This window comes from Capra hircus, chromosome 14 (assembly GCF_001704415.2).
Source record: "Capra hircus breed San Clemente chromosome 14, ASM170441v1, whole genome shotgun sequence".
Classification (NCBI taxonomy): Eukaryota; Metazoa; Chordata; class Mammalia; order Artiodactyla; family Bovidae; genus Capra; species Capra hircus.
In genome coordinates, this window is record NC_030821.1 from 707,501 (window position 1) to 717,373 (window position 9,873).

General features: G+C 58.4%; 1 protein-coding gene across 4 annotated transcripts in view; it reads right to left on the minus strand.

Moving 5' to 3' along the window:
- COL14A1 (collagen type XIV alpha 1 chain) overlaps positions 1-9,615 on the minus strand; it is a 227,420-nt gene extending 217,805 nt beyond the window's left edge. For 2 of the 4 annotated variants that reach the window (XM_018058140.1, XM_018058142.1), the window contains exon 1: positions 8,477-8,760. The gene's annotated coding sequence lies outside the window, so the exon portion shown is untranslated. Of the gene's footprint in view, positions 1-8,476; positions 8,762-9,518 lie in introns of those variants that run through there. The other 2 variants (XM_018058141.1, XM_018058143.1) reach the window with 2 other exon arrangements.

Genomic DNA, 9,873 nt, shown 5'->3' on the forward strand with positions numbered 1-9,873 from the left:
ATCTGTGTCTACAGATTTGCAGATAAGAAAGCAAAGACTAAGAACAGAGCTGATGTTACAGCCCAGGGTGTTGACGTTGCTTAGTTTTCGTAATTTCTTCTCTCCAGTGAAAGTACCACTAGAAAGTACCTCCTCACATCTAGACTAACCAAAAGGCTTTTCAGGATTGGTTAAGAAGTCTACTTAGAAACAGACCCTGGAGGAAATCAGTGTTTATCACTCTTTTCTGTTAGCCTCACGACACAGGAGAAAACAGCTCTAAGTTAGAAATAAAGCCCTAGTTGTGTTACTGTTAGCTTGGTGACTTGTCTTTCTTCCTCTGAGCGAACTCCCCACTGTGCAGGCATTGTGATTAGAAATCAAGTGGAAAGCCACAGTCTTATTAGCATGAAGTGTCAAAGGGCAGAAGAGTTCAGGAATGCCAGAGACTAAAGTCGAGAAAGGGCGCCTCGGAAGAGAGGGCGCCGCAAGTAGGGTGGACCGACAACACACGCCCGAAAAAACCCGCAAGGAGGGTGGACTGACAACACGCACCCGAAAAACCCACGCCCCTCGAGTCCCGGACAGTTCAGAATAAAGGGTCAACTAGGGCGCCTCGGAAAAGAGTGAGCCGCAAGCAGGGTGGACCGACAACACACACCCGAAAAAACCCACGCCTCTCTCGAGTCCCAGACAGTTCAGAATAAAGGGTCAACTAGGGCTTCCCGGACAGCTCAGTTACTGGTAAAGACCCTGATGCTGGGAAAGATTGAGGGCAGGAGGAGAAGGGGACGACACAGGATGAGATGGTTGGATGGCATCATTGACTCGATGGACATGGGTTTGGGTGGACTCCGGGAGTTGGTGATGGACAGGGAGGCCTGGAGTGCTGCAGTCTATGGGGTCGCAGAGTCAGACACGACTGAGAGACTGAACTGAACTGAACTGATAGCGCAGTTGGTAAAGAATCTGCCTGCAGTGCAGGAGACCCTGGTTCAATTCCTGGGTCTGGAAGATCCCCTGGAGAAGGGAAAGGCTCCCCACTCTGGCATTCTGGCCTGGAGAATTCCATGGGCTGTATAGTCCATGGGTTTGCAAAGAGTCGGACACGACTGAGTGACTGTCACTTTAACTAGTCAAGAAAATTTAGCAATCATAAATAAATATATACAATATAATAATTCCACTCTGTCAACTATTAATTGATATTTATTGAACACTACATACAATAACTACAGGATACGTCTTTAAAAAATTTTTTCTTACAAAGTAGGCATTATAAAATGAGTAGGCCCTAAAATGAGAGCTCATAAACTTCAAAAGACTCAAAGTTTGCAGAGTATGTTTTCTGACAACAGAATTAAATTAGAAATTAATAATATAATATATCTTTACAAACTCAAAATGGAAACTAAGCAACATGTTTCTAATTAATCCATGGGTCAAATGAGAAATCACAATGGAAATTTTAAATTTTAAAAAGAGTTGAAAGGGAATAAAAGTAAGAAGATTTTCCATATGAAAATCTGTGGGATGCAACCTAAGAATTAGAGATAAATATTTACATAAGAAAGAAGAAAGATTTAAAAATCAGTGATCTACTTTTTCACTTAAAGGAGACATAAAAAGAAGAGCAAATAAAACCCTAATTAAATTGAAGGATTAATAAAGATAAGCATAAAAACCAAAGATACCTGAAACAAATATTAGTGGAAATTAACAAGGCTAAAATTTGCTTATTTAAAATATTAATACAAGTGAAAATTAATATTTAGACAGGGTGATCAGTCTCCAACAGATTGCCTTTGCTTCTCATCCCATTGCGACTCTCCAGCTGACTTCACGGCCCCTGTAACTCTACTTTCTGAGTCTTGGGTACTGGAAGACATGTAGGTGGGCAGTTTAACCCATACTCCACAACGTTCAAAGTGCATTACAGCCCATCGATCGGTATTGATCGCGTGATCAGTGACTGAGTGGGCAGGGCTGAAGCGCGCAGAGCCAGCGCACCGCACGCCCTGCAGCCGAGGCCGAGGAGCGCTGGGAGCCAGGGGCCTTCTCTCCACCTCGTGTGCAAAACTGATCTCCAGGGGACATGGTGCCCTGCCTCCTCCCAGAAAGTCTACCCCAAGGGACCTCCTTCTAAATCCCAGAGAGACCTTATGTAGGATCAGAGCAGCCCAGTGAATGGCTCAAATGCAAAGGGGTGAATGGGTGTGGGTGTGGGTGGGGGTGGGTGTGGTGTGTGGGGGGGGGGTGGGTGGGGTGGGTGGGTGTGGGTGGGGTAGTGTGGGGGTGAGGGTGCAGGGGTGTGGGGGTGGGTGGGTGTGGGTGTGGGGGTAGGGGTGTGGGTGTGTGTGTGTGTGTGGGTGTGGGGGTATCTGTGTGGGGATGTGTAGGGGGGGTGTGCAGGGGGTGTGGGGGTGTGTGGGTGTGTATGGGGGTGTGTGGGTATGTGTGGGGTGTGTGTGTGGGGTGTGGGTGTGTGTGGGGGTGTATGTGGGGGGTGTGGGGTGTGTGGGGGGGTGTGTGTGGGGGTGTGTGTGTGGGTGTATGGCGGTATGAGTGTGGATGTGGGGGTGTCTGTGTGTGTGTGTGTGTGTGGAGGGTGTGTGTGGGTGTGTGAGTGTGTGTGGGGGGGGGTGTGTGTAGGGTGTGTGTGTATGTGTGTGGGTATGAGCGTGGATGTGGGGGTGTCTGTGTGGGTGTGTGTGGGTGTGTGTGTGGGTGTGTGTGTGTGGGGTGTGTGTGGGTGTATGTGTGGAGGTATGGGTGTGTGGGGGGTGTGGGTGGGTGTGGGGTGTGTGCGTGGGTGTATGTGTGCGGGGGTGTGTGGGTGTGGGGGGGTGTGTGTGTGTGGGGGTGTGTGGGGGATGTGTGTGGGTATGGGTGTGGGGGTGTGTGGGGGGTGTGTATGGGTATGGGTGTGTGTGGGGGTCTGTGTGGGGGTGTGTGGGGTGTGTGTGGGGGTGTGTGGTGTGTGTGTGGGGGGTGTGTGGGGGTGTATGTGTGGGGGTATGGGTGTGTGTGTGGGGTGTGTGTTGGTGTGTGGGTGTATGTGGGTGTGTGTGGGGTTGTGGGTGTGTGTGGGGTGTGTGGGTGTGTGTGGGGGGTGTGTGGGGTGTGTGTGTGGGGTGTGTGCGGGGGTGTGGGGTGTATGTGTGCGGGGGTGTGGGTGTGTGTGGGTGTGTGTGGGTGTATGTGTGGGGTGTGTGCGGGGTGTGGGGTGTGTGCGGGGGCGTGTGGGTGTGTGTGGGTGTATGTGGGGGTGTGGGTGTGTATGGGGGTGTGTGGGTATATGTGGGGTGTGTGTGGGGGTGTGGGTGTGTGTCGGTGTGTGTATGTGTGGAGTGTGTGTGTGGGGGGCGTGTGTGTGGTGCGTGTGTGTGGGGGGTGTGGGGGGTGTGGGTATGTGTGGGTGTATGTGTGGGGGTGTGGGTGTGTATGGGGGTGTGTGGGTATGTGTGGGGTGTGTGTGGGGGGGTGTGTCGTGTGTATATGTGGGTGTGTGTGGGGGTTTGGGTGTGTGTGGGGGGGTGTGTGTGTGTGTGCACGCACTCAGTTGCGACAGATGTGTCCGATACTTCGCGACCCCACGGACCCCACCAGGCTCCTCTGTCCGTGGGATTTTCCCAGTGAGAATCCTGGAGCGGGTTACCGTTTCCTACTGAAGGGACCTTCCTGGCCCAGGGAGCGACCCCTCGCCTCCTGTGTCCCTGTGCTGCAAGCAGTGAGCCAGCAGAGAAGCCCCAGTGCAAGGGACCTGACTGCAAGTCACCCTCAGAAGTGTAGCTGCTCAGCCTCAACCTGGGCTGCTGCGAATCCTACGTGATGGAAGAGCCGTCCCCAAAGCATGGCAAACTGCAGCGACAGCTCCTTGATTCAGGAATGTTCCAGTACTTGGCTTTTGTTGTTGTTGTTGTTTGTTAAGGACTGACAGAGCTTTGTGGTCAAAGAAATGCGAATCACTTTTACCTGAAGTCTGTATCTGCAAGCATCACAGAGGCTAGCTACACACCCAGGACAGCATCTCACCCTTAGGAAGGCTTCCCTGACCTTCCAAGTCTGGCCAGATGCTGCTCCTGGGTTTCTACAGCAGCAATCTTTATTTTCCATTCTAAACCTCAATAGAATACGGCTTTTTATTATCAGTTCAGCATGTTCCCCTTTGCAAAAGCAGATAGAAAGCCATCCAGGAGTAAATCTTCATTGAATAGAAGACCGCCCCACACCCCGCCCCCCCCCCCACCCCGCCGCGGCCCGGCCAAGTACTCCTAGCTACAGACACGACTTGTGACATGGATGAGCTCAGCAAAGCCTGGCCTCTCTCTGGATCAGTTTTCATAACTCAGCTTACCTCTGTGTGTGTGGCGTGGGGGGCGGAGAGAGGGAGAACCGAACACAGCTCCCTAAAATTAGAAGTCAGGGACCCTTGCCTTGAGTTCCCACAAAGGCCCACTGGCAGAAAAATTCATCAAGAGCACTGATTTCAAAAAATGACCTTGAAGTATAAGATGAAAATTAAATAAAAAATTCACCGTGAAGAAACGCAGAGTCTAGACTCTAAGCCCTGACTTTAAAAGTCGTCAGAATTTCCTGTAGCCTTCCTCGTCAGAATCCCCTCAAAAAACAGGGAACAGAGAGAGAAGAGGGAAAGCAGGAAGTAGGGGGGAAAGGTGACGAGAAGGAGAAAGAAGCAGGAGAGCAGAGAACCCAGCGCTGCCGCGCAGTCTGCACGGGGTCAGTGCAGGCCTGGAAGCGACCCTGCAGGGGCTCCGTCGCCACCCTGCTTCCCGGAGGGGAAACCCGCGAAGCCCAGAGACGGCGCGGGGGTGGGCGGGGCCCGGAGGCCACGCCCTCTGCCCGCCCCCGCCGCCCCGGCTCCGCCCCCGCCCCCAGCGGGCAGGGCCCACATCTCACGCAGACGTTTCTTTAATCCCGATTCTGCCACTTGCCGGCTCTGGGACCCCAGGCTGGCAGTTTATATCTCAGTGATCTTATCTTTAAAAGAAGGACAACATTTACGTCCACGAGGAATTGGGAGACTTGCATGTGTTTCTGAGAGAGAACAGGGCAGGGACCCAGGCAGGGACTCAAAATACACGCCAGTCTCCACCGCACACACACCCACGGCCCCAGGAGACCAGGATGAGGCCCGCTCTTCACAAGGCTCCCTCTACAGAGAAGAGTAGCAGAGCTCTGCGCTGCGGGTTTTTTCAGTTACAGGAGAGGAGACGCAAGGGGAGACCTCCCTGACAGCCCTCGCCCGCGGAGCAAAGCTGCTCAAGAGGCAGCTAATTCCTGGCCTGGCCCTCAGTTTCCCTCCTCTCCCCGCCCCCCGGCCCCCGCCCCTCCCCCGGCCCTTTGCCATTTGCTGTCTACACATCTCATAATCCCGGATAATGTTAGCTCAGCGGTGCTCAAACACCACCACCTCAGCCTGCAGCTTACAGGAAGGCCCTCATCCCTGAAAGGAACCTTGGGCTACACTCCACAGGCCGGGCAAAGAGCAGTCATTTGGTTGAGCTTGGATTAAAATGACAGCAAACATGTGGCTCACTGAGTCACGAACTGCAGACTCCCAGCTTAAAACAGGCAAAAGCTCTCTGTGTTTTACTAGGTGACTCGAGGAAGGATTTTAGAGTCAAAGGGCGTGTACCCCAAGGAGACTTTTCTTGCTGGGCGGAAGCTGGCTCCAGTGCCCTTCCAATCAGACCCATTTGCTCACTCCATCCTTTAAAGCCAGCCCTGGTGGACTCCCAAACCCAAGGTTTGCGTGGAAGGAGGCCCCAAGAGCTCTCTGAAATCCACAGCTGGACCGTTAGCAGCAGGATCTACGCCAAAGGACTCCTCCCATCCATCCTAAATTTGAGACCTGCCCAGAACTGCTCCAGGAATTCTGATGGGCTCCACGGAGTCCTTCCCAGGGAGTCACTGAGAGGCCCCACCAGGGAGGCTTCTGTCCTTTCAAAGGGACCCCCAGGAGGTCAGGGATGCAGTGGAGGTCCAGGTCTCACCTGGCTCAGGGGCCCCAGGCAGAGGGAGGGACACCCAGTGCTTAGGATAGAGCGTCCTGTGCATAATGGGTAAGCCTGGAAAACACCTCACGAGGTGAACGACGCCAGTCACGAAGGCCCACACACACTGCATGCTTCCGCTTATATGAAACGTCAGCAGAAAGTCGATGAGCAGTTGCCAAGGGTGGTGGGTATGGCTTGGTTGGGGAAAAAATGAGAATTATACAGCTGATAGGTACAGATTTTTTTTGGGGGGGGGGGAGTGATACAACGTTCTAAAATTGACTGTGGAGATAGTGGCACAACTCCATGAATACACGAAAACCACTGAATTGCACACGTGTGGTATATGAATTTATAACTCGATACAGTTGCTTTTTTAAAACATGCTTCCCTGAAGTCTGTCTTACAGTAACCACACCCTTGGGACCAGGTTCAAAGGAAATCCTTGCAAGTTGCTCTCATGAAACAACCCAAAGTGCAAGTGTTATCCCTGCATTCACTGACTCACTCACTCAGACCACATTTCCCAGCGATAGCTGCGGGCAGAGCAGACCACCTTGTCAGAAACGCAGCGTCACTCCCCTTCCAGCATCCAGCTTCGCCTCTGTGCTAGGTGCTGGGGCCCCCTCACCACACCGGACAGCCAGGAAGGGCCGCTAACCCCCTGTAGCTGAGGAGCTCTGGAGCCTTTAGGGGGAGAGTTTCAGGAAAACTCTTTCCCAATTCGGCTCCCCACAGGGCCACCAAACATCCGCATATTTTTAGGGTTTTGCCCTCCCCCACCCCCTTCTGCTGCTGCAGGCAGCTGACACTCCAAAATTTCCAGAAGGGAATCCAAAACTCGCAGAGGAAAAGAGGCTCTGAGTGCGGCTGCACACGGGGTTCCGGTGTCAGCGGAGGGTTGGGGTCCAGGTCCCCGAGAGCGGCACGACAGCCCCCCGTGAACACCCGCCCTGGGGACAGCAGAGCGGGCGACTCCGGGTCCCCGAGCTCCGCGCCACAGGGCGCTTCCCGAACAGGACGCAAGCCCCCAGCTCCTAGACGAGAGTGCCCGTGGCTGCAATTATGGCAGGCAGCGCTCAGACCCTTGTTAGGACCGGGGCCGCCCCAGGGCACAACGCCGCCCCTCCCGCGGGGCGCTAACCCTGTCTTGCCTCTGCTGTGTGCTTAGTCGCTCAGTCGACCCTGTGCGACCCCGTGGACGGTAGCCCGCCAGCTCCTCTGTCCATGGGATCTCCAGGCAGGAATACTGGAGTGGGTAGCCGTTCCCTCCGCCAGGGCATCTTCCCGACCCAGGAATCGAACCCAGGGCTCCCGCATTTCGGGCAGATTCTTTACCAGCTGAGCCACCAGGGAAGCCCAAGAATACTGGGGCGGGGAGCCTATCCCTTCTCCAGGGCATCTTCCCCACCCAGGAATGGAACCAGGGTCTCCCGCAACGCAGGCGGGCTCTTTAGCTGCCGTTGCGCGTGGCCCGCCAAATCCCAGCTGGCGCGGAGGTTCGCCTCCCCCCAGCCGCGCGCACTAGAGGGCCTGAGGCAGCGAGCAGCTCCGAGGGGTGAAAGGGGGCGAGCGGTTGGGAAGCCCGGGAGGAGAAGGCCCTCCAGCGCCGCAGACTGGCGGTGCACCTTAAGGCCGCGACCTCCTGGGTCCACACACCGAAGCCAAACGCGCGAAGCAGCCGCGTTTCCGGGCGCACAGACGTGGACGAGCCGCTGCTGCTGCCAACAGCCTGCGGCGCTGCGGGCTTGCTCCTCTTCTCGGCTAGCACCTGGTGCCCAGCGCTAATCACCCGCGGGTGTCTGGGTGAGTTTTGCAGCCCGTGATCTCCATCGACGGTTCTCCCAACTGACCCTTGAGTGCTGAGTGCTTGGCCGTCAGTCGTGTCCGACTCTTTGCGACCCCATGGACTGTAGCCCCGCCAGGCTCCTCCGTCCATGGGGTTTCCCCGGCAAGAATACTGGAGTGGGTTGCCATTCCCTTCTCCAGGGGATCTTCCCGACCCAGGGATCGAGACCGTGTCTCCTGCATTGCAGGCGGATTTTCTACCCGCTGAGCCATCAGCGTGCTTTCTGTTTGTAACATACACAGTCCTCCAAAGCAATCCCTAAGCCCCTTTCTCACCATAACGGTAGCCTTTGGGAGGCCCTTTCTGCTTGGAAATGCTGGCATCTACCGTCTGGAAGCCAAACCCGCTCCTTCCCGCAGATCGCTTGCCGCCCGCCAGCCCCGGGGCGGAGGCTCCGGAGAGCAGCACCGGCGTGTGCGGCTCAGTGCTCAGACCTCGCTGCCGGGCGAGCGTGCGGGACGCGGCGGGCGCGCCTCCGGTCCCTCGGCGCCGCGGGCAGCGCGGGCGCACGAAGAGCAGGTTCCTGGAGGCGCCCCGCGTCCTCAGGGGGCTCGCCGCCTGCGCTGTCCCTCCCTCAGGAACAGACTCTCAAGGCTTACTAGAGAGGGAAGCAGAGGTTGGCACTGACCTGCGCCCGCGAGACTCCAGCCCAGGCCGCGTGGCTCTCGGTGCCCGGGGCCCGTCCCAGTTCCGCCGCGAGTCCGCTCTCCCGCGCGCTGCCCGCCCGGCGCCCCTTTAATTGGCCTGCCCCCGCTCCACCCCCGCCTGCCCGCCCGGAGCCGCCTCCTCTCCGGCGCTCCCTCCTGCAGGGCGCCCGGGATCAGATAAGAGCGGAGGGAGGCGCGCTGGCGGCCGCTTATGAAGCGGGAGGCGGCGGCGGCGGCGGGGGGGCGGGGAGGCAGGCTGGGCCCCGGGCAGCGCCCCCAGTCCCCGACGACTCCCCCCTCCTCCCGCCGCCCCGGACACGCCCGGGGGCCGCCCAGCGCCGCGGCCGCGAGCCTGGGGCCAGGGAAGAGCCGCTCGGGCCGTCCCCGCGCACCGAGGCCGGCGGGCGGCCTCGCCAGGTCAGTGTCCGTGCGCAGGTGCCGCGTGCCGGCCTCCGCAGCCCCTAGGAGCCCCGTCCGGGCGCCCGGGGCACCTTCGGCTGGGACCGCTCGGCCGCCCGGTGCTAAGACTCCAGGCTTCTCCTGCCAGGGGCGCGGGTTCCAGCCCTGGCCCGGGAACTGAGACCGCGCGCGCTCTGCGGCACGGCCCCAAAAACACAAAAGAGGGGACCCCGTCTCCCTCTCCCGGAAGTAGGGCAGCGACGCTCGGGCGGGAGCCGGCGCACCGCCCGGGAGCGCTCCCAGGAGCTTCGGTGCGTTTGAAGGGACGGGCGTCGGCGGGGCCCCCGGGCGCAGGCCCCCTGACCGAGATCCCGAGTGAGGAAGTCTGCGCCGAGGCCGGGGCCGAGTCCCCCGAACCCCGCGGCGGTTCTGGTCCGGGCCGCCCCGAGGCCCTGCCCGGCCGTGAAGCACTGGAGGCTCCGGGTCTCCGCCCCCACACCCCAATCCCCGGGCCGTGGCCGGGTCCCCGGGAAAGGCGTCAGCATCACCCATTCTTTAGCCGAACCAGGAGCCCCCCGCCCTCCCGCGGCTGGTGCGCGCACACGTCGGGAGGGAGTTACACACCGGGAATCCATCAAGGCGCCCCTTCGGTGAGAAAAGCACGCTCTCGCCTCGCAAAACTGGAAAGGCAGGGGGCGGCGAAGGCAGCAAGGGGGCGGTGCTGTGAAATGCCCGGAGCCCGCCCCCGAGACAGGGAAGGGGCTGCGACCGCGCACCTCACTTCCAGGAGGGCCTGCGGCTTTCCCAGCCTTCCCCCGCCCCGCGCCGCGCGCCCCGCGACTCTGCCGCATCCGCAGCCCCTCGGCGCCCCCGCCCCCGCCCCCCGACTCTGCCGCATCCGCAGCCCCTCGGCGCCCCCCGCCCCCCGACTCTGCCGCATCCGCAGCCCCTCGGCGCCCCCCGCCCCCCGACTCTGCCG